The 25,143-nt window shown below is 37.6% G+C and overlaps 1 long non-coding RNA gene across 1 annotated transcript; it reads right to left on the bottom strand.

Annotated features, from left to right (window-relative positions):
* Nucleotides 1–8,075: 8,075 nt before the first annotated feature.
* On the bottom strand, nucleotides 8,076–13,405 carry LOC122990509. Its single transcript, XR_006405387.1, has 3 exons — nucleotides 13,085–13,405; nucleotides 12,661–12,796; nucleotides 8,076–12,061 (listed from the first exon to the last, which is right to left on the bottom strand). It is a non-coding gene; the product is annotated as an uncharacterized LOC122990509 (long non-coding RNA).
* Between the last annotated feature and the right edge of the window lie 11,738 nt (nucleotides 13,406–25,143).

Below are 25,143 nucleotides of genomic sequence, written 5' to 3'. Positions count from 1 at the left end.
GAGAGGTACAGTGTGAGGGACAGATGGAGGATATTGAGATATAAGGAAAGAAAGAGAAAGAAACAGAGAGTAAGAGAAATGTGTGTAATGGTGCACACCTGAAGCCAAGCTGAGCGTGATGCCATTTTGTCAAAGTGTCCCGTAAGCAGCTGTAAAACAATCTTCTTCTTGCACACAGACATAGAAAGACACACACACACACACACACACACACACACACACAGTGAGGAGCAACACTGGTGTGCACACATACGTTGTTACACTATTATATCATATGTACAAGTATTTACACACACAAACATATACTCACTTACTAATTTATTATATACACTGACATAAAAATGTCTGAGTTTTTAGATTTTTGCATTATCATGATTGTCACATGGATTTTGATTGATGTTTTCTCACTTCTGGAACAAAAGCCAGAAGTCCTGGTCTCACTTTGGCCACTGTGGACCTAGTATGTACCAAGCTCGGGATTGAAACAGTACAAAAGACTTGTTCTTCCACTGTTGCCCAGCATATATATGTATGTATAAAGCTAATTCTCCACCAGACCTCCATAAGGGTGGAAATTTGTGACACCTACAAAGGCTTAATGTGACTTCTTATCTAATCTTTTTTGGGGGAGTTTTTCCTCATTTGAACTGAGAATCTGAGGATAGAGGATGTTGCATTGCTGCAGATTGTAAAGCCCTGTGAGGCCAATTTGTGTTTGTGATATTGGGCTATATAAATACAAACTGACTTGACATGACTTAACTTGAACTTGATTCAGGCACTGACTTGGTAATACATTCATGCAGTTAGTTTGGCCAATTTTGTGAATACGCAAAATACCACAAATGTCTTCTCTCTCACAGCAGTCGCATATTAGTTTTTGGCCACTATGTTTTGTTCTTGATTGCAATTAAAAAGAGTTCTTCATTTCTGATTCGCAACTTTGGTACATTTCTTCTCTATTATAATGGCTGCAGAGGCTCATATGCATCATAGTATTCACAACTTTTTGCAATTACAGACTTCAAAGCAGCAAAAAGAAGATTTAGATGAAATACTCATATGTGACTTGTTGTAGGGAAAATACTTCCAGAACCTGTGAATCTGTTTGCTTGTTCTAATCCCCCAAGTACAAGGAAATACACTCACACTCACAGCTTTAGTATAATTCAGCAGCCCTGCAATAGCAGTCTAACCTTCAGGAAGGTTATATTGTTTGGTTTTCATGTAATCTGTTCTAGAGAGGTCTGATTTATTTTATTGCCATTTTAGAGGCTGTAGTTTGTGGTGCTGTTGAACTGAAAAGGTTATACTGAGAGGTGTTTCTAATATTTTGTCTACCCCAATTCATATAAATGGGATGGACAAAAAATGGCAAGTGAGTATATTTCCTTGTACTTGGATATTAGGTGTTCATTGTGGGTGTTGGTTGAAAATATCTCCGAAAACATTGAGTCAGGTCTTTTCTGACACAATATAAAAAAACTGGTAAGCATCATAAAGATAGGATGAACTACAGGGCTAGTGTATTAGTTTGTCAAATTTGAATGAAGTCACTTAATTTTAGGTTTCAATTTACTAATTTGTGGATACAGATTAAAAAAATGCTCCCTCCGATGCCTGCGTAGGAAATAAATAAAGTCATGTTTATTGAATTCTATGGAGAGAGCCAGTGTGTGTTTAGAAGAACAATGAGCCATTCACAAACGCTGTCGCTCAAGGTCTGAAGACCCTGACTAGTTTACTGCTGCCAGATACTGTCATACATAATTTGTAAGCTCCTATATAAGGTTTGGCTGATGTAAAGAAATTAACAATAAGACAAATGTGGGTGTATCCGTCGTTAAGTACTCGCTCTGTGTCTTTCCATATCTCCCCACTTCTTGCTCTCTCTCTTGTGTCATTTGCTCTAGGAAGTTTGTGTGAAAGGACTTTGCAGTATGCTTTTGCCAAACTTACCCATTAAGTTGTCTATCTATCATTTTTGTGGGAGTTCAGCTGAGGTGGTGCCTTCACTGACAGACTATAGCTCTGGAAGAGGAGTGCCTGTCTGTGTATATGTGAGAAAAAAAAAAGAAAAAAATGGCGTTAGGGAGGGCTAGTAAGAAGAAAATGGTGATGAAGAAAGTGCATCACTGCAATATAATGTCTTGAAACAAGTTGATATATATAGGAAACAAGATTATCTGGAAAATATTTTTGTCAGTAGATCAAGACCTGAATAAATGAAATGAAATTTGTTTGAGAGAGACTGAAGGAAGGGTGTATAAAAGATGGAGATTAAAAAGGAAAGCACAAGGATGAGAAGAAGCAATGAAGGGAAAAAATGTGAAGAGAAAGAGAGCGAGAATCGCCATTTAACTTCATGAACTGTCTGCTCAAACAAATGTCTAGACACAGATGGAGGGATAGAGAGATAGAGAAAGAAGGACAGAGAGAGCAAGGAGGAGATTACAGAGATGAAGGGATGGAGAAGACAGATAGACAGGTCTGACTGTCCTTTCCACCAGAATGAACAGCACTTTTGTCTGTCAACAAAACATGGCCATTAACTAGCTTTAATGATGCTTACAGGCACAAAACACACACACACACACACACACACACACACACACACACACACACACACAGCAGTAAAATTCAGATCGGACTTTTTGCACATCTGATACTAGTTGGATATTGATTATGTCTTCAATTTTTTATTACATCATAAACATTAAAATGAGGTTTTATTACATTTCTTATCTCATTATGTGCAGGTATTACATTATGAGTTGCTATGCAGCGTTTGGACTCCCAGATCAGATTTAAACCATGTTCATAGGTGGTTTGAAATGTGATTAAAGTCGTGTATCTGAAAATACAACACAATCTGACCACTTGAATCATATTTCAAGTGCCTATGCAGCAGAGATAATGATTTCACTTGCCATTACTTGCAATTATTACTGTAAATTTCATTTTTCATTAGTCACTGCTACACATTACCATTATATTGTTTGTTACTTTATATTCATTATATTCAGTCCCCCTCGAATGTCTCAACATTTAGCACCATTGGCTGTATTTTGTCCCAGTTGGTAATCCAGAATTGTTTTACGTCATTTATATATCACATGGCAAGGTTTCAGAAGCCTGAGCAAATGGCCATTACAAGTAGTGTGCCTGGATTGTGCAGCAGTTTTGTCTGAGTTAGAGTCATGGTTCTAATTAACTTCCATGGAAGGCAAATCAGCCAGAAGAGGCCAGCCAGCACCTTGTGCAGCAACCATCTGCCACTTGGATGCTTGTGAAGTTCAACAATCAACCACTGGAACCGTTTGACCAACAAATACTAAGAATGGGGTGAATAAGGAGGTTTTCTACAGGTTTTCAAATAATATCCATGCTTCCACTCATGAAAATGAGTGAAGAGTGGTAAACTGTATGGGGAATGAAAGAAAATAATGTTTTGAAAGAACTAAATTTGACCTCAGAGCAGCAAAGGCAGTACGACATGGTAGGTCATGATAAAGGACATAATATATGACTTTGTTTGTTGTTGGGTTAACTCACTTTACATATTGCACAACAACAAATATATAAGACAGCCAATAACCGGGACATTGCTATCAAAGACAAGCTATTAAAAACCAAGTTATTAAAAACATGACCTTATAGCTTGTGGGTGTTCAAGATGGCATCTGAAATGAGAAATCCAGCTTGTTAAAAAAAACAAAACAACCGCTATGTACCTTTAATTTCTGCAGGCAATTTGTTGTTTGCCAATACATTTTTCCAGCAATATCCCCTTATAGAGCTGCCAGTACAGATGAAATATAAAATGTCTCTATAGACTGTAGTGCCAGTAGACCACTGCAATACAACAGATGTGTCTTAAACCAGTCTCTACTTCAGTAATAGTAATAGTAAATTACCCGTAGTGTGGTCCAATGACAAATCTATTGAAGTGACTGCCTAGGATGGTGCTATTGCATTTAATCTGCTTTTATTTCCTTCTTGATATGAGACACTGGGAAATATTAACGTTGCATCATGTGGATTTCATTAATATTAGTATGTCAACACTGCGCAGGCATCTCCAGTCATTGAGATTGTTCAGGCAGAAAGCCCAGTCTGACCTGCTGGAAGTCGCAGTTAAACCCATATCGGATGCTTCATGGATATAAATTCACGCATTTGAAATGCATCCAAGCTGGTTTAGTCGTGTCACAAAGAACTGTCTGATACCTGGTACACAATCCACTGTCCTTCTTATTTGCTAAAATGCGTTCCAAAATTAATCTTAAACTAATATGAGGCTTCAGCAGTCAGAGCTAGACAAATCTAGGAGTAGTTGTCTTCTAGTTTTACTCCTCTTAGTTCAAATTTCCCAATTTATGTTTACGCTGAACCTGACTTCTTGCTGAGCTGCTTAGGATAGTAAGAAAATGAAGAAATTCTGTAGCACAAAGACTAACTCTTAAAGGCACCAGCTTATTTTTTTCCTGTTCAAATCTCATGTGAGCTTCAGCTGAGCTTTAGAACGCATTTTGCACAGAAGGACTGTATATTGTCCCCCATCACATAAGAATTTAACATTTAAACATAAGAATTTATTAGAATCTCTTTACAGCCTCTATGGAGAGAAAGAATGACTGCAGTATCCAGTAACTCTTTCAAGATACATATGGGCATGGGATATTTGAAAAGATTTATGAGGAATAAATGTTAATAGTTAACCTTTTTTCCAGAGGGAGCCGTAGGAAGTTACTCATCTGTGGAGCTGCCACAGAATTCACCTCAGAAGCAATGCAGTTTCTCCAAGTGGACGACCACTAATGATGTACAGCCTTCCCAACCTGTTTGGCACTACAGACCTCAAGGCAGTATTCCATCAACAAATCAACAAGCTTGTAGAGAGGAATGCCTGCTAAGAGGCCCACACCTATGTGATGAGACTGTTTTCACATTTGTTGCTTAGCAATATCAGAAAACAATCTACACCCATCTAACACTCCAGAGGAAGCAATTGAACTTTACATCTTTTATGAGACTACATCCATACTTAGCGGTAATAGTAAGTATACTGCTGCTGTAAGGAGAATATTTTGGTGAAGAGTGATCTATAGAGAACATATTTGTAGTGGCAATTTTTATCATGGAAGTTTGAGCCAATAGGTTGCCAATTTAGTTTGTTGTTTTGATGTGTTTCTATTTCTTAACATTCCACTGTGCATCCATCTCAAATTGAATCACAAATCCACTCAGAGTCAGAAAAATAGTTGACTTTACTCCAAACTGACATGAATAATCCTCCTTTTTACACAAAAAGAATATGTTTTGTAAAGTAAAATCCTTCTGTAGAACAAAGTTATAATCCAAAGGAGTATCCAAAAAACTGTATTCCACGGAGAGGTAAACCAAGATATCCCAAATTAATGATCAAAAAAGCTGTATTGAGCCCAACTAACTGTAAGGCAACCTCCTTCTTTCACTAACTGCCGTCTTCTCAATTATTACACTAGAAGACACACTACAGCAGCAGAAAATGTACATTAAGTCAACAATTATCATGTATCAACAGTAATAAAGCATGTTATGATGGCTCTTACACTATTCACAAAATGGGTCAAATGACCCCTCTATTCAGGTTTTGATTGAGTTTTTGGTTTTATTGTGTGCTTCCATTGTGACTAATCAACTGCCCATAATCCAACTAAGACAAAAAAGGTTGAATACATTCAGATTTTTATGGTTATCATTTTGAGAGTTTAACAATGTCCTTTATTGTGTTTCAGGCTGTTCCCAGAAAGACAGCGGCAAACTGCACAAAGAATGCCGACTTTCAGATCTGCCAGACTGCACGACTGGAATTGTCCCGAAATCTCATAATTGCCTTGGCATATTATGTGATACTATCTATCTTAAATGTGTCTAAATGATTCCTACAGTGTCTTGAATTAATGGTTCTGTTATCAACATGTGTTCAGCTGGTAAATGGCAATCCTACATGTATTACATCTGTTTTTTATTTGTTATCATCATATTATGAACTGTACTGAAAGTCATGGGGCAGGTAGGTAGGTGCATAGCCTTGATTATTTAAGGAATGTGTTATGTATGTACACTGTGGGAATGGCAAATTATAGGCCCTATCATGCCTTTGATTCAACATTTCAACAACACTTGTAAACCACTTTACCTGATTTATAAGAGTACCAACTGGTAGCACCAGTGCCCACAGCTTTTTAATATAACACTGACGTTCAAACACTGGTACTCATCTTGAAGATTATGTGTTACATAAAAAAATGTTTAGCAATTACACTAAACGGCAAATGATGGATGAAGAGTAATATCAGCCATCTGACATTTTGTTGAATGCAGTTTAGATTTTAGACAAACTAACAATAAATAAAGTAAACTTACTATTTCATATAATATTTTTGTTCAACTGTGTTTTAGCTGAAAAAAACCCAAAAAACTCGAAGTCGTTTTACTCGTTCATTAAATTTGATCTATTCGGTCCAATAACATTTGGAAGGTCTAGAAGAGCTGTGTGAAAACGGCCAGCGTGATAATACCGCCCCATACATGAGATTTTAAAACTCAATATACTGTGAAATACAGAGACATTATCTGGAGGTGATAGGCTTAATCAGCATGGTGTGGGCTTGTTTGGCAAAGGCTTCAATGTAACCGATGTTCATTTATATGTAAAAGTTGTACACTGCAGGTTTAAAGTACAAAGTCAGTGCATTACATTTTAAATCACTTTACAACAACCAATAACTGGGTTTGCCTTTACTATGACCATAGTATTTTAAAATTGAATACATTAAATCTGGGACATAGTTGCATAGCCAAAATGAACATAAAAATTTACTGGGGCAGCCCAACAAAATAAAATTGGCCCCACCCAGAGCAGCATTTATAATCAGGTGTACATAACTTTTAGTTTGCTCATAAATTGGAATAGAACAGGAGGTAAAGGGGGTCATTGTGTGAAAATCAGATACTTTTTGGAACAGTAATCCTGAGTTAAAAGTTAATCACAGAATGTACTGCTGTTACTTATTCAATTCTCAAGTGATGCGATGTGAGGGGCTAGCCACATACCCTTGAAACCACCACAAAAAGCAAAGTTCAATGTCTGGGTAACACTGAATAGTAACACATCAATGTTTGAGGGGCAGTGGCACATCAAAGACATACTGACAAGGGCACAAGTAGACAATTATGAATTACCCTGACTTGGAATTAGTCACTTGGACTTGGAATTACATATATTTCTCACAGTGTGTTCTTTTCTGTTATACTAAATGAAATTTAAATACCCACCCATGACTGACAACTGGCCTCTGTATTTACTATAACATTACCAGAAGTCGGCAAAGTTAACAGCCTTCGAGCCTAATGGTGACTTGCTTCAATCAGCTTCAGGACTTTCCTGCAAGTTGGTTTTTTGTCTTCATACATGACATGTATTTTTACTGCTGTGGTTATGGTGGTCCTCAGGGGTTCTCCTGCAACTGCTGACATGTTATCGAGAGCATACTGAATTATTTGTTTGTGCTCTGCTTGAAGGAGGACTGCCTATCTCCTGTGAAATGAGTGAAATACACCTTTTATCTCCAAAACTGAGTTATTTCAGTACTAGACTTTGCATATTTATGATGAGTCAAGATAAAAAAAAAATTAACAAGGTTTTAGGTGAGTTTTAAATGTAGCTGCATTTAGGTCACCCGGTAGTTCACCTGGTAGAGGCGTATCACATATCAAGGCTGATTTCTAATCATAGCGGCCAAGATTCAAAGTGGTGGGAGCCCTTTGCTGCATGTCATCATCTCTCTCGCTCTCCCCTGCCTTTCCTGTCTCTCTACTGTCACTACTGAATAAAGCAGAAATGCCTCCAAAAAATCTTAACATTTTTTTTTTTAGATGCATATGGAGATAGTGAAAGGTGTATTTTTCTCACTTCACATGAGCTAGGCTTGTAGCATCACCCATACGATGAAGCTGCCATACAACGAACTCTGTTTGCAGTCCATGTCACTGGGTTACACTGCTGAGCTCAACAGTGCTAAGCCCACTTGCCATGCCACGGTTGTGTATTCTGCGCAAGCGGTAGAACATCTCTCTCCCTCGCATACACTATTATAGTACAAGCCAGTGAGGACAGCAAAGGAAATTGAATGAAATGTGAATGATTTCTTTCATGTTCTTTACTGGACATCTGTAAACTGGTCGAGAAATATGTTAGGCCTCCTAATGTCGATAAAACTGCTAAATGCAGATGTGTGTGAAGTGAAAACTTTATGGACAAGGCTGGAAAGCAGTGTAGGCAAGACAGATGACAGTGACAACTGATCATGTCTATCAACATTTCCCTGTTGTAATGTTGTTTTTGTTTGGTTTTTATACAGGATTCTGACAATGATGAGGCCTGGGCACAAGTGTCAAGATGTGCCTCTCTCTCCAAATCATCTCCGCCTTGACCCAGTGTCTACTGCCATCATTGTTGAGGGAGGTATTGTAATGGATCTCCAGAACCTATCTCAAGCACTCTGTGTCTTGTTTGGCCTGCTTTATGCCTTACATCTGGACTACCCTAAAGCCATGAAAAACACCTTCACCTTCATTCAAAGAATGATGCTTGGTTTGCAAGGGAACAAAATCCCACCAAAACTGCAAACCTTTAAAAATCTCCTGTTCATGTAAATACTCAAGAGTGGCGTTCAACATTAGATATACTTGTTTATGACAGTGGATTCAGTTGCTTTCAGTTGTTATGTTAACTAAATTAAGGCAAACCTTTCAAATTATTAGCCCATTGGTTCATCAGTAAGTTACGTCAAGAGGCTGCCAGTTTATGTTCATTCATACAAAGTGTGAGATCCATTGCCAGTCATTACTCTTTCATATTGTTACACTTACTAAATGAAGCCACTTTGCACTTGTCAGCCCATTAGTTCTTTACCAAGTTTGGTCTATAAGCTACGTGTTATTGTTATTACAAAATTAAAGTTGTTGTTACAGGATTATGTGTTAAATTAAAGGTCAGGGTTGGATTTCCCCCCCCAGAATTATAATATTTCTTTTTATAAAGCCCAACTGATCAGCTGGCAAGTATTACTTATTGTACCATCAACAATTTTGGTACTGGCTGTACATACTATATATATGCGGGCAGACAGGCCAAAAAAGACAGTCTAGCAGTCTACAGTCTACCATTGTTCACAACACTCCTATGCTGGGGATGCACACAGTCATTTGAGGAGAGAAAAGTGAAAGTACATGCTGGAAAATCAAAGCACTTCATTGAAATGTCTGGCTGATGCAGAAACTAATGAGCCTTGTGTGAAATGAAGTCTTGTCAATCCCTGGGCCTTGCTTTTACGCTGTACATTTGCTTTTATGCTGTACATTTTTAAGAATATTTATTTTTTTAGGGTTGTGAATTTTAGCTCCCAAGGCATGTGTGTGTGCGCTGGTTCTGTTACAGCAGCAGATATCGTGGGATTGACACCAAAACCTTGACATTGATCATTTTAGTCTGGATATTTTCTTCAATTGGTAAATATCACTAATAGTAACTTACATTTTAATCTGTCCTCCTTGAAACCAATTGGTATCTCCATCAGTTATCTAACGTGCTGATTTGACTGAGCTTACTAGCACTTTCACCACCGAACATCTCTGTACCGGACACACTTACACCACACCTCATGGGAGATGGTGGTAAATATACACACTGGATTGTTCAGTGTTATCCTTTACATTAGACTTCCGGATGAGATGAAAGTCATGTGTAAATGTTCTTGTAGTGGCTTAAAGTACGGGAAACACAGGCATGAAAATGTTGTGGATTCACCGAAATGTTAAGTCAGAGCACTGAAAGAAGATTAAGTAACACTAATGAAAAGTAGCTGCATAAAAGGCCCATTTCCTCCAGGAAAAGAAAAAAAAAAGGATGGAAAGTTAACAATTATATTACTCATAAGTCAAAATCATGAGATGCTTATGCCAAAATTTGAATTATTAGTTCAAAAATTTGACTCATTTTTACTTCAGTCACAATTTTGATTGAGTATTTTTATTTTTTAAATGTTTTTCCTGGCATAAATGAGTTTCCACACAGCCAGTTGCCCAATACAATTACTTTGCTTTGAAAAGAGACAACATCAATAAACTCTCTGCCTGTTGGGATATTCTTACAAATTTTAACAAAATGAAGTTATATACAGAGAAAACATGGTTTATCTGGAAAATTACAGGCAAAGCTGATAAAATACAGGCAGAATAAAATTACAAATGTCAAGGTAATGCTGGAGGTAACACTGGAGTTGCTGCTGTAATGGAACCATTTATGTGGTATTGGCCACATCCCTGACTGGTTTTGTTCCATTTTAACTAGATTCAGAAGGTTTCAAAGGTTGATTTTACTAGTAAATTGAGTTTAGTAAAGTACTGTATTGTTTGTGCAAAAAATAATAAATGCATATAATTGAACTTTGAACTGTGTCACTACCTTGATTTATTATGTGTGATTGTAAATGGGATTTTAGGAGAATGGAACCTGTTTTTCATTCATGTATAATGGATGTTTGAATCGCTTAAATTACACAAGTAACACTTACTTGGACTTTTTAAGGTTTGCATGGTTTTAACAAGTAAATCAGATTGCTCTTCAAGTAAGTACAACTGAGAAATTATAAGTTGCAGGAAATGTCACATTAGTTAGCCCAACTGAAATAAATGTGTTGGCTGGAATACACACACAGTAGTCTATACTAAGTCAAGAGTACATCTAAAGTAAATTATCACGTACTCTATACAGGTTTTTTATTACTTAAACTCAAGTTTAATTGTACTATACTAAATAAGTATTTGTTAGTACAACATACAATACCTATTCCACTTTACTTAAGGCAATTGGTTTACAGGTTTTTTTTTAAGTAAGGTTAACTAATTAGACTTTACAGTCAGGTGCTGATCAGACCAATCTCTGTCTCTGCTGCTCTCCTACAGTGTCACTATGTCTGTCCATCTTGCTGTCCACTTCTGTGTCAAATTTGTCGATGTGACATGTTGTGCTTCGGTATATTGTAAAATCCCAAATTTTGGCAGTGTGAACAAATAAGCCACAGTAGTGCTCTCATCAAGTTCTGATTCCTTAAATTCATAAACATCGTGAATGAAGTCTTCCCATTTTCCTTTTTTTGACTCACCATGTGGAAAAAACAGCTCTCTTGCATGAGACATAGGGTCTTTTTTGGTTGAATCCTTGGATACATCAAGTACCCTGGTACCCCCACCAGAATGCTTCCGCACTTATTTTCCCTCATGCATCCACCCCAACTCAATTTTTGGTGAACTTGATCAAAGCTTGCTTTTCTTGCGGGTCAAAGTTCCTGTTCGGATTCCTCATCACTGCACGTGTTGCTATCCTCATTTTCTTTAGCAGTCTTTCAAGAAGGGACATGCTTCAGCTATTGAATTGGAGAAGGAGGTTGCGCTTAAACAATGGGATTCTCAGTGCAGCGCTAAACCCAAAATCCAGTAGGCATGTTCCAAAAATGTAAAAAAAGGTGGCACATTTCAAATTTTCTAGTCAAGGAGGACACAAAGCCTTCTTCAGAGCATTTAAGTATACAGGTTCAGTTCAGTCATATATAAACAAGGGCAGAGTTGGTACACAGCTGGGAGTTGGACCCAATTATTTAGGAACCAATCACTTTTCTTATCATATGGTTCTAGATACAGGGACCAATCTCAAGTATACAATGAAATCTGATTTAAATCCCATTACATACAAAACACTGTTACTGACCATCATTGATTCCCTATTAAGAACATACACTAGATGGTCATAAAGGGACATATAGATTACAAACAGTTTTAACCTAGAAACCATTTTAAGCTGAAGTCATCATTAAGTCCATTTGGTGTCATAGTGTTGAATGTGTTTTTCTTTGTCCAGACAGTATTGCCTCGTAACAATCCTGTGCCCATACACTGGTATATAGCATGCAAGGTAGGCATCCTCTACGTCTCTATTTTAAGTGATGTGTCTGATCTGTGAAGAAACATCAAAAATTAGCAGAGCTAGCTTTAAATGAACTGCCAGTTTGTTTGTACCAGAGTATAAATAGTTACAATGTGGTAAGCATCATGACTAATCATGACTTTTCCAAGTTTTTGTTTTTTTAACAGTGTTATTTCACAATTTTTACCAACAAAAGGCAAATAAGTTGCAAACCTAAGCAGTCTTGGTGTAATTAGTGCCTCATTGTGTCAGTAGTTGTATACAGGCCTTTGTAAACTTGCAATTTCAGATGTTCAGTAAAGCCCTCATTTTTTCTACACCTCCAGATCTTTTCTCCACATTCACAAACTTTAATTTCTCTTACAGACTACAAAGGCTAATAGACCTTACAAAACCACAGACTTTTAGTCCATAGATTTAACAGTGCAGGATATCTTCAAATTCAAGCCTAATTACAGCCCAGTTTCTAACTTCCTAAAGTTCCATAGGCTACTTAAGTTATTCAGTGTATTTGTCTGCTCATTAGTCAAATTTGCTCTGAAAACTTCTACTGACTAATACCTTAGTTAGCCTACATAAACATTCCTATGGAAATATTGTGTGTATTCTTGCCATGAAAGTGGAATTACCTTGTCTTGTTGCATTTTGTTAATGTTTTCTTCAGCAACACTTTGCTTTTGAAGAAAATACCACAGATCATCGTTATGTTTGTAATATGGTGTTTATTCTGCCATTTCCTCAGTTTCCTGCTGCAGTGACCGAACACTTGAGAAAGGCATAACACTTACAGATTAGGCTACATCAACAATTCTCCCTGGTTAGCTAGGCTACCTTGGCTATACGTTAACGTTAATAACAACTCAATCATGCCTGTTAGCTAAAGTTAAGTATCTCCGTTGCCCATGGAGGCAACACCACCTCCACAGATTAAGGTAACAAAAAGCACAGTTGTAAAACTGTTATCTATAAACCTTAACTCTACTAGCAACAAAATGTACATTAACTTATAGCCTATACATTGGAAGTATCAAGTTAACCAAGCTGATAACTTACCTTTTTGGGGCTGATCAGTGGTTCTACTGAGCAAAGGAGTGGCCAGTATGTGGCACCTTTCCAATTTTTATCATAATTACAAAATCCTGATCTGCTTTGTGAATGCAGTGCACTTCTGTACTTTTCTATAAAGCATTTGGGTTATTTTTCACCTCTCTGTATCTCTTTCCTCCTGCCTTGTCCAGACCAGTACTTTATCCTATTTTCCAGTGAGTTATTGAACTGAAACGACTGGAGGGAAGACCTGCTGTGCTCAATGCATCTTCTATCCCACCTACATCACTGTCCTTCAATCCCTGTTTCCCTTTCAACTCTTTTTTGTCTGAGTCACTACCCTCCCTCCACTCTTCTCCCTCCCTTCAATCCACTGTAGCCCCTTCGCTCCCGTAATCATTTCTACTGAGATGATTTCTTCGTTCGTTCCTGCCCTCTCTTACTTTTCTCGGTTGTGACACTTTTTAAAGAATTTCCCTGTCCTGCTCTCTCCTTTCCTGTGTTCTCCCTCTTTTCCACTTTTCTTTTCTCCTCATCCTCTGTCTTTTTTCTTTAACTGCCCTTCTCCTTTCTATGTGTGCTTCTACAGAGTAAAATAGGTCAAACATGCACAGAGTTTGTGTAACATTTCTACCTAATATAAGGCCCTGTTCATACCTGGCATTTAAATGTGTCTTGGGTGATCTGATCACAAATGGACAGCTCTAAGTACAGGTATGAATGCACCGAAGACACAGTGAGGACGCATTGAGATCTGATTGCTCAGACCACATTTGGAGGTGGTCTGGGCTGCATATAGTCACATTGGCGCCCTCTGCATAAGTGGAAGTATTCATTTGCACACCAATTGTTGCATCGAAACAGTGAGAAATAGGGTTGCATCGCTGATAGCTGACAGTCATCAACCACTGAGCCCTCTACCACTGTAACATCATGATTTAAAAGCACCCACCCACCCCCCTCATTCTTTTTAAAATATGCCTGGTAACAACACTGCTGCTAACCCTTAGGTAATGTGGGAAGATTTGGCCATCTGTCTTAGTCCACACACACATTCACACACAAAAACAAACACAATTCACAAGCAGGAACAACTGGAACTGAGTTGAAAATTAAATTCATAAGGATTATTTTGTTGGCCATATTTATTCATTTACATGATCAACTGCAATGATTACAGTTTAGTGTTGCTTTATACATTTTCCAGCCTGAGAAAAGGGCATGAATGCAGAGGCTACAAAAAAAAGACTGAGTTAGTAGAGAGAGGTTGAGGCTTTTTGAATGAGAGTCAATCAGAGCCAGCATCTAGTGGACGTTGTTGGCATTGCACTTTAAGGTACTTCCACATCGGCTTCAACCTCAAGCTGTGGTAGTTGGCGGGCCACTGTGGAGTGTAAGCCACTGTGGTCGGTATAAAACCCGACAACAAAGACAGTATGTGGGGAAAAAATGACAGTCGCTCAACTTTATAACTTTGCAGTTAATATCATACAGCAACCTCCAACATGTAACATGGGTTCAAACATGAAAGAATGTAAAAGATGAAACGTTCTTTTTATCAGTAGGGGAACTGGATAGTTGCAGTAGCAAATATTAATAACATAGAGCAGAGAAATGTGAAAGTATGGTCTAATCATCTGTCTTACCCTTTGTCTGAGTCCCTACCCTTCTCTACTTCCCTGTTTATTCCCTTTTCTCTATCTGCTTTTCTCTCTCCCTTTCTGTTGATTGCTACTTTTTCCTCCTTTGTCTTTCTCTCTTCATCTCTTTCTCCTGTCTTAGCTGTCCATCTCTCTCTCTCTCTCTTTCCATTAATGGTCTGTCATAGCAGGTTGGCCATAAAACAAAGCAGTTGTGTTAAAGAGATTGTAACTATGTAACTCAGCCGATGTTAATGTGATTGCAGACATATTTCAATGAACATACATGCACACGCACACATATCACTGCCATCTTTCCAACAACTGACTGTAGTGTAGAAGTAACAACTGTGTAGTGGGAGGGGAGTGTTTGTAGGTTGATTAATCTTATTTTTCCATTGGCTATACCTACTTCATATATTGAGAACACTTACAGTCACAAAGCAGCTTGTGCTATTTGGAATTTCAAAGTAGAAATGTGCACAAATTTAAATGTTCAAAAACTAGTGTGTGTGTGTGTGTGTGCTGGTGTGAGCTCTTCATAACAAACTGAATCTCAGCACCATTATTATACTAACCAGATAAACAATAATGAAAACACCTTCATCTGGCATTTGCCAGGTGACTTGCCAGTAAAATATAGCAACATTTTGTCTTTTTTTAAATGGGATTTTGTCAGTTAACACCGGGGCAGAGCAATGAAAATATGTGGTGAATTATGTTTTTTAATAGAAACTGTATGGGAAATGAAGGTCAAGCTCCATGTGTTTGTGAGATTTGACTTGATGAATGGACAGAATGAATTGTTGACATATTGACTTTGACCTTTTGCGGGCTGCTGAATACCATAAATTAGAAGGGAATTGGGATGTGAAAACATTGCAGTGGGTGGTGAACAGTGTGCTGTGTGGGTCACATGACATGACTGTGTGTATGTGTAAACAAATCCTCCTCAAATTTGTGTGCACAGCACCTAATTTAACATTAAAATAAAGGAAATTGAGAGGAAGCTGAGGAAACATTGACAATGAAACAACCTGTGTTTCTTCTTCTCAAGGAAATAAAACGAGGCTTGTAAGATCGGCCAGTAGTCAGAGTTAGATTGAGCGAAACATCCTCTAAACTCTAGCCTACAATCCTCAAGTAAGGCCCTCTTGGCTGTTCCACAGTCCAGGCTCAAGACTAAAGGTGACTGCGCTTTCTCTATTAAGGCACCTAGACTGTAGAATGACCTGCCTGAGGAAGTTTGGCTAGCTAAATCAGTTTCATCTTTTAAATCCCTTCTAATACACACTTATATAGACAGGCCTTTATGTGAGTCACTCCTCATGCACTGCAGTTCGGGTATCGGGAGCCAAATGAGTGGTCTTTGTGTTTTCTGTAAAGTTCCATCTGTTTGTTTGTCGTATGACCTTTTATTCCTATTTTTAGTAATACTATTTTTGTTAATTTTTTATTTTCTATTTTTCTGTTATTAAGCTCTATTATTTATTGTATTGGGGTAATTTTACATCATTTTCTTCTTGGGTTTTATTGTACGTAAAGCACTTTGTAAACATTGTTTAAAAAAACATTTGCTATACAAATAAAGTTTATTATAATTATTATAAACTTTACCCATCAACAAGACATCTTTGGTTTCCACAACTTCTTAACCGTTACTCACATTCTCCTGTGTCTTACCTTTGTTACAGACAATGGTCATTATGCTGTGTCGATTTTACTATAAACATGGTTTTGTTGACTCTCTCTGGGAAAACTTTTATTTTTTCAAAATGTCAGATTCTCGGTCATCCAAGCTAACTTCACCTCTCATACAAAAGGCTTCTTCAATATGGAGGAAGTAGAAAGCAGAGCCCTGGACTCCTTCAGGGGAACAGCACCTAACCATTGGTTCAGATACTTGGATGACACATGGGTCAAAATAAAAACCCAGGAAGTACTAATCTTCACAGAACACATCAACTCAGTGAACAGCAACATCAAGTGCACACAGGAGGATGTTAGAAACAGTAGTTTGAACTGTGCAGTGCTCATTGAAGAGGACAGAAGTTTTCACATAGAAGTATAGAAGAGACCCAGACTCTCACCACCCACTGGAACACAGACATAGGGGTCATCACAACCCTGAATCACCAGGCTGAGAATGTGAATGTGCTGTGAATGCGAGGCCAAATAGAGGGAGCACAAATTGTCACATCCTGCCAGGACATTCTGTTATGTTCGGACTCTGTGTTTTTGTTCTCTTGAATTCCATGGTTGTCATTATCCATCAGATGCCCTCAGACTTTTTCTGTTCTGAGTTGGACTTTCTGAGAGACTTTCTGTCAGTTGGGTTGCCTTTATTGGTCAGACGATGCTTATTGTGTTTTTTGGTTTTCTGGTTTCCCTGTGTTTTCTCCTCCTGTGTTCATGTGCTCCTCCTCTCACCTACCATGCGTTACCCTCGTTAGCCCGGCCCTGCTCTGCGTCCTCCCCACACCTGCCCTGTATCAGTCTCGTCAGCCCTGCCCTGCTCCCTGTGTTTCCCTCAGCCGTTCACTCCCAGCCTGCCCTTGTGTCTAGTCACCTGTCCTCCATTCCCTGATTAGTTTAGTTTGTATTTAAGGTCTGGTTTTCTGTTGAGTCTTGGTCTGTCCTGTTTAGTCAAGTCTGTTCTGTCCTGTCCTGTTCACGCGGATTCCTGTTCTGTCAGCTTTTGTTTTGATGCTCACGCCAAATAAAAATAGTTTTCTTCAGCCCTGCTTTCCAGTCTCTGCATTTGGGTCCACTTGTCCCTGCTACTCCATGACACAAATACCGCAAGGAAGCCCTAAAAGCATGTGATTACCCAAACTGGACTTGAAAAATGCAAACAAGATCAAGAATGCCAAAACAGCATGTAGAGAAGAAAAGAACAAATGCAACAACATTGTCATTCCATACGTGGCTGGAGTATCAGTGAGACTAAAAAGGATCTTCAACAAGCGCTGCACCCATGTGTTTTTCAAACCCAGAAACACGCTGAGACAGAAGCTTGTCTACCTTAAAGACCATACACCCAAACACAAGGGGAGCAATGGGCCATGACTGAGTTCAGGCTTTGTTGAGTCTTTGGCCCTGTTTACACCTGGTATTAACATCCATCTCTTCTAACTGTCGATTTGAAGAGGGAAACCGGTTAGGGGAACAGGGAAAAAAAGGAAAAAACGGGAGGTGGATTACATTTTTTAATTCACATGAAAGACAAATGAATCTGTTTATTCTGTTATCAAACAAGTTGAACTGCTTTGGACCGGGAGGAAGCAATGCAATTCCCCACCTAGTCTGCTGGAAAGTAAAGGACGTCAGTTGAGTAGGCGGTCCTTCAATGTGGTCCGGGAAGCATTGCATTTACATTGCTAAATGAATGTGGCCACATGCGGCCAAGACCAGCTCCGAATGTGGTCTGAGTGATCGGATCTCAATCTGTCCTCAGTGCGTCTTGGGTGCATTTACACCTGTATTTAGAGCTGTCCACTTGTGATCAGTTCACCCAAGACAGATGTTAATACCAGGTATAAACAGGGCCTTGGTGATCTTTGAGTATAAACTTTTCTGACTACACACAATCTTTATTCAGGCTTTAGTAAAACTTTACATGGGTCAGCACAACTTCAAAAGGAAAAATAGCTTCAAACTTAGGGTTACAAAAATTATAATGTTAATGAAAAAGAATAAACTGAATGAGTTTCAGTTGAAGATTAAAAGTTTGCATAATTTTAGTTAAAAAACAAAAGAACAAGACGTTCAAGGAAAACATAATATAAAATAGATAATTTCTTACTGATGAGGAGGGTCAGCCTGAGGTGGAGTCCTTAGTTTTGTGGAGCCAAGGCAGACGGAGTTATGGGCATGTTTGAAAGATTTTCACACCAAAGTTCAAATGAATATTAATTTTTGTTTTCCAAGGAGAAATGTGGTGTTACTGAAATGGCAGAGTTATGATTTTTAGGGAATTAAACTTAGGGTTTACGCACATGATCACACTTAAAGCGTCACTATGGCCCACCTTCATGTCAAAATTATAGACAACAGTATATTGTCAAACCATTCAGAAAAAACCCATTACACATTCACATCACGTTAACGCTTATCTCATGATATTCAGACATTCAGCCTTCATTGATTTAACTTTTCAAACAATCTAGACATCTAGTACCATAGTGAAATAAAAGTTGAAGTTACAATTAGGTGACTTTGAACATAACATTTTTGTAGTGTCTAGATTAAACTTTCTACATAACTCTTACTTTATAAAATTAAAACATTCAGCATGACATTCTTAATTAGTGACTCGATTAAACATTCAGAAACATGTTATATCTCTAACACTATAGTAAATGCACAATGATTAAAACAATAGGTGATCCCAAATAACATGAAGGTAGTTCATGAAACAATCCATACTCTTTAGTGTTAAAAAGACTTAATCAATAGAGGGAAGTGTTGTTACATGATAAGAAATGTAATAAATCTGAATTTTAATATTTCATCCACATATTATCCACAGCTATCAAAATTATATCATTCTGTAGGAAAACATTTGCTGATCACTGTTATCTGATTTACATACTGATTATACAACTTAATTTGCATTAATTAAAACTTGGCTGAAATAGGATCTTTACCAGTGAGAAGTTAACTAAGGAATGTATTTCTCAAGTTTATTGCAATTCATGTGTACATAAGCAAAAAGGGGAGTCTTAAAAGTCCAGCAGTCTCTCAGGAGATATGGTTAGTGTCCTTTCTCTGGACCCAAGGGTCATTGAAATGCTCTTAGTTCAGGCGATAATTTTCATTTTGTCAGCCATGGTCTCTTAGGAAGGATTTTTGAAAGCACTTGGGTTGATCTGGTGAGTGTCACTGGTCAACCCCCAGTGGGAGAGTTGGAAAGGTCAATTCATCTCTTGGGTGAGACACCCACCCCATGTCTCTGGAATTATGGAATTACACTGCACTAGCTTGGGTCTCCAGTCATACTCAAGCCAAGTGTGGAGTCGATTGGATGACTGGTTTAAGAGATACGCAAAGGACATACATACAGACATACAGAGATTCCTTCCTTTAGTTGAGCGATGAGTTCTCCTGGTACAGAGTCTGCCTTGAACAATTTAAATCTGGGAGATTAACAGATATTTGCTAAAAAAAAAAAAAAAATACCAAAAGAAACATGTATTTATTAATGTTTATTTGATTTAGGAGATTTTTGTGTCTGTGCTTTTGCCAAGTAGAGCCATGAAAATTGCTCTTTGCACTTACACTGCACTGATCTGATCTGGTCTGATCTGCTTAGAAAACCTATGGTTTTTCACCACACCCACCTTGGCAGAGATAGGTTGTTTTGGAGCCAGAAAATGACTTAACAGGTGCAAGCGTAAAATAATGGACTGAGGAAAATGGCCTTTTGAATGCATTGTCACCACTGCAAACTCTGTGCCGGCATGAAACTAGAAGCCAGATTGCACCAAAAGGTAATTAAATGATTTGTCAGTGAGGTATTGTGGGTGCTACTCCCATTTTGGCAGACTGACAGCAGAGCGCTAGGCCATAACCTGGACGTTGATGGATCAAAACCATCACCTGCTAACTGTAAATTTCCTAAAGGACAAGGCACCATTGTGTGTATTACTCATACATTCAAATGTGCTTATGGTTCACATGATGTGGCAGCCTTTGTCACATAGGCTTGTATGTTCTTAAGATTAACTTTAAATTCCATTCCATTAAGATCTCCTTTGTAGCGCAGTCCAAATAATAGCTAGAGATAAGGATTTTGTCAGACATTTTTGAGATTAAATAAAAAAAAGTACATTCTTAACTTTCCTACTCCAGTTAAAAGATTAATGTCTAAGACATCAACTTAGAAACTTACAAAGCAGATCCCTGAAGATTTTCTCCCCAAAAGATAATAAGACTTGTGATCATTAACTTCCTGTTTTCTTCACTGACATCACAGTGTTCTGCACAATCGCAGATACAGTAGCTTGCTGGGAGCCCAGAGCTTCTTAAGAACCAGGGAGTAAAGAAACAGGAAAAGAAAAACACTTGTCCTTTGTTGTTGTTTTTTGTGTCTATGAGAGAGAAAAACAGAGAAAGAGAGAGACAGACACATTATAAATGTAAATAAAAAGAAAAGAAATATAATCTCTATTTTTTTGTGATTTGGACGCTCTACTTGATCTGTTTGTTAAAAAATACAGACCCCTTTTATAAACCAGTCCTTTTAAAGCTCTCTTTCTTCTATTTTAAATGCACCCAACAATAATGACATACCAGAATTGACCTTTTCCTTTTTAAAAAGTTTTTTAAGTCCTGCATGTCCTCCTGTGTCTTCATATGTGGTGTATGTAACAACAACTGTAAGTCAAACCCTTTCAGTTATTCAACTAACCACATATTTGATTTATGAGAGAGTCTGCACTGTATGATGTTTCTTAAAAATTAATGAAGCTGCTTAAGAACCCAAAGACACAAAGAATAAGAAGATGCTGACTAAAATGGTCTGCGACATCAAGTTGTTTCTGTATTTATGAGAAGAGCAGTGGTAAAAGAGGGAACAGAGTGAGAAACAGGAAGAAGCCTCATTTTCAAGGCAGCTAAATTAGACATGATTTGTCTGCCCAAGAAACAGTGAGAGGTAGTTGACAGTGAAAGACACTGTATTGCAGAAAATGGGAGTGGAGAGAGTTTTTGCCCTTCATTTCTGAATACATAGATTTTCAAATACTGGGGCCTTTATTTCCTCAAATAAAGACATAATCTGCCCAAAATTAACATGCACTCATTTGAAGGCCAATTGTTTTAATTTGCAGTAAAGTATATTTTTATCATAGTATTATAAATTATTATTTATCATAGTATTATAAAGTATGATGGTAAATAGCAGAAATGCATTCTCACCAGGATGAGAGAAGATGTTAGTTGCCTGAAACTGCCCCTTGTTCAGTATCGATTTCCTAGAAATCTTGAGAGCTTTGCAGTCCCTCTTGTAGAGGAGCCAGGCGTTGATCATAGTGAGGATAATGGTGTGCCAGATGATGTAAATGTAGACAGATGCATTACAGTCCTGCTGATGGTTTCTCAGTATTCAACTAACTGAAAACAGCTGAAAAGTACCAAGCCAAACATATGTTTCAACAAAGGAAAAGAAGCAAATAGAGGTTTCGAAACTTATATGAGGAATGAACTACATTCAACACATTTATTAAGCCTCAACAATGCACACAAACAGTGAAAGCATAAGCAAAACTCCACAGGGTACCTTAAAATATTGACTCAAAACTTCAGTTGGAAGTTCCTCCTCAGAACTTCCATCATTTTTCCTATATTTTATATTTCACATTGAACGCCTCTTAAAGAATTTAGGGGGCATATTCCCTTTCCTTTGCTCAGAGTCTTTCATTGTGAATACAAAACTGAAGGAATTGTTAAGCCTGATTAAAAGCAGCTTAACATAATAAAAGCAAAGCGGTAATAATGATTGAATCACTGAGTGAGAAACTAATTTCAACAGAAAGAACGGAGTATAACATGATTGTGTTGTTGAGCTGAGTCAGTTCACGCTGTGGGAATGGAGATTGTGCTGAGTTTATCATCTGTGTTATTACAGTATAGTAACTAATTTATTTTGTCTCTCTTTTTATCTATTATCCTTCATAAAACAGATTTTAATTGAGAAATAATGGTCTGTTTCATTTTTCTCTCCACAAAGCTCATTGCTCATCAGCAAATTTGGGCACACAATTGGCATTATTTCTCAACATGGTTTCATAAAATTTGTGGAATGAAGTTGCGTGGTTGGGGAAATAGAATATATTTATTGCACTGTTCTTGCATGAAGCAAACATTTGTAGGTCCACATTATGCTTACTGAGCTCAAACCTGGCACCAGAATTGTAGTCATATCAGTAGTGCTCTGCTAAAGAAAAGGGTAAAGTTTTCCTCACAAAGCACTAAAACATGCCAAGGGTGCAACATTTTCCAAATCAGATACTTTCTTTTCACTTCCACTTTTTTACATGTTGATTTTAATTTTCAAAAGCTGCTGGCAGTTTGAAAGAAGAAGATTAGTATAAACACAGCCAGCAGCCACAGTGCTAAGACTTGTATTTGCTTGACCATACACCCATTAGAGCCACAAGATTTTATTTCTGAAAATGCTGGGTCCACTAATGACCCACATATTCTTTGGAGTGCCATTAAAGGTTGTATAAGAAACACAACAGTTTCCTATTCCTCTCATCTCAATAAAACTAGACTTTGCCAAATTAATTTTATGAGGCTACTCTAAACTCTTTGGAGCATGACCAGCAAAATATCGCCTTCTCAGAGGATAAGAAAAAACAAATTGAATCTAATAAAATTAAATTAAATTCCCTTAAGAGCTAGACCAGACTTATGATTCACAGATCCAGAAGAAATTTTTATTTCAGTGGATCCAGACCAGAAAGTTTTGGTGGATCTTAAAGAGATAAACTCAGAATTTCACTCATTTTATTCTAAACTGTATCCTCTGAAATTCCCTTTTGCTATTAAGCTATTGCAGGGATGAAATAGGGTAAATCACCCGGATGGGACAGTATTCCCTCAGAATTTTATTCCACTTTTTGGGATCTGTCAGGTCAGTTTCTATTTGATATGATAAACTGTTCTATTGAAAAGATAGCTTTTTAAAAATATAAATTTAGCTCTATTATCTGTATAATAAACCCCTATAAAGGACCCTACTCTATGTAGCAATTGTAGACCTCTCTCCATCCTTACTACCAAGATCAAAGCGTTCGCTCGGATTACCCTCTGATAATATGCACGATTTCTGCATATTATACATGCTGCAAAAGATATTGCATCTCCAAGTGCTGTTTTTAGCCTTGATGTGGAAAAAGCATTTATCTTTGAGAAGTACTGAAACAATTTGGATTGTGGGCAAAATTCATTAAAAAAACTCAACTACTCTATAAAAACCCTACAGCTATGATTGTTACTGGTGGTATTGCTCCCCCCAATTTCACATCATACGCTCCTGTTGTCAAGCCTGCCCCTTCAGTCCCTCTATTTGCCCTGTTATTCGAACCATTTGCACAAACTCTTAGAGAACATTAATCTATTTTTCCAATTACTTGTAATAATACCAGTCCCGCAATTTCCCTATATGCTGACGACATTTTATTATGTCGATAAAGCTCCTACATCTATCCCTCACATTATAAGTACCTTCGCAGATTTCAGTTCCTTGTCGGGGGGTTTGTTCATTAGCAACATTGTCAAGCAAAGGTGTACATAAACTAGCAGATATCTTAAACGAGAATGGTCTGAGGTAATTTAATATTTGTGTTACCTATGACTTACCTGGGTCATCATTTTTTCTATATTTTCAATGAAGACAATCACTAAAAGCATACAGTGTTCCATGGAATGAACCACTGAAAACACATCACCTGCATTCTATTTTGAATACATGAGGTCAAACAAAGGGGTTAGTATCAAAACTGTACTTGTTGTTTTCTGTATCTTCTTTTAAACCTCTGTATATCGAACAGGTATGGGCCAAAGACCTTGAACACCTGACAGAGAATGAGCCACTGGACTGGAATACCATTTGGAAATGTGTAACTGATAACTCCAGAAATCCCAATCATCAGCAGATCCACCTTAACTTCTTACATCAAACCTATCTCACTCCCAAGAAAAGTTTCTTAATGAAACTCTTTTATGCACATGTTTTGGACTTGTAAGGATGTGTCTCTCTTTTGGAAAGTGCTTTGCTCCTTATTGACAAAGATTGTGGACTGTGAAGTGCCATGCACCCCCACTATTTTGCTCCTGAATGACTTGTCTTTGCTAAGTATATCACAATATAAAAAAGTAACTTACTATTCGGCCTAACGGCAACAAAAAAAAAAAAAAGAGAAATGGCATTGCGTTGGAGTCCTTCAGATACTCTCACAAAATCTCAGTGGTCATGTGATTATCCTAGACAAGAGCCTTAAGTAAAATCCAAGAATATTTGTAACTTAATTGTATCATAACTGCTCCTCCATATGTAACGTTTTGACCTTCCCTCGCTGAACACTTTACTGGTTATCAATGCATAACTTGAATTTCAATAAAACTTTGATCACAAAAAAAGACTTGTATTTGCATATACATGGACTATGCAAGCTTAATAGTGACTGACCTCTTATCATCTCTGCTGCTCACACATAAAACAAAGCTGCTGTAACAGTTTTCTTTACATTATAGGGTTTCTAAACAGAGAAAGTTTCTAAGTTAAAGAGAGAGTAAACACCTGGATGAACATTTTTTGAAAATAGTGACAAAAAAGAAACAATGAGGGAAGTCTGAGCGTTATTCACAGACGTCACAGAAGACAGCCAGAAATCGTTAGTGGGGGCAAAAGTAAAA

This window comes from Thunnus albacares, chromosome 10, assembly GCF_914725855.1.
Source record: "Thunnus albacares chromosome 10, fThuAlb1.1, whole genome shotgun sequence".
NCBI lineage: Eukaryota > Metazoa > Chordata > Actinopteri > Scombriformes > Scombridae > Thunnus > Thunnus albacares.
The sequence above is the reverse complement of the archived record's forward strand: the minus strand, read 5'-3'. Positions and strand labels throughout refer to the sequence as shown.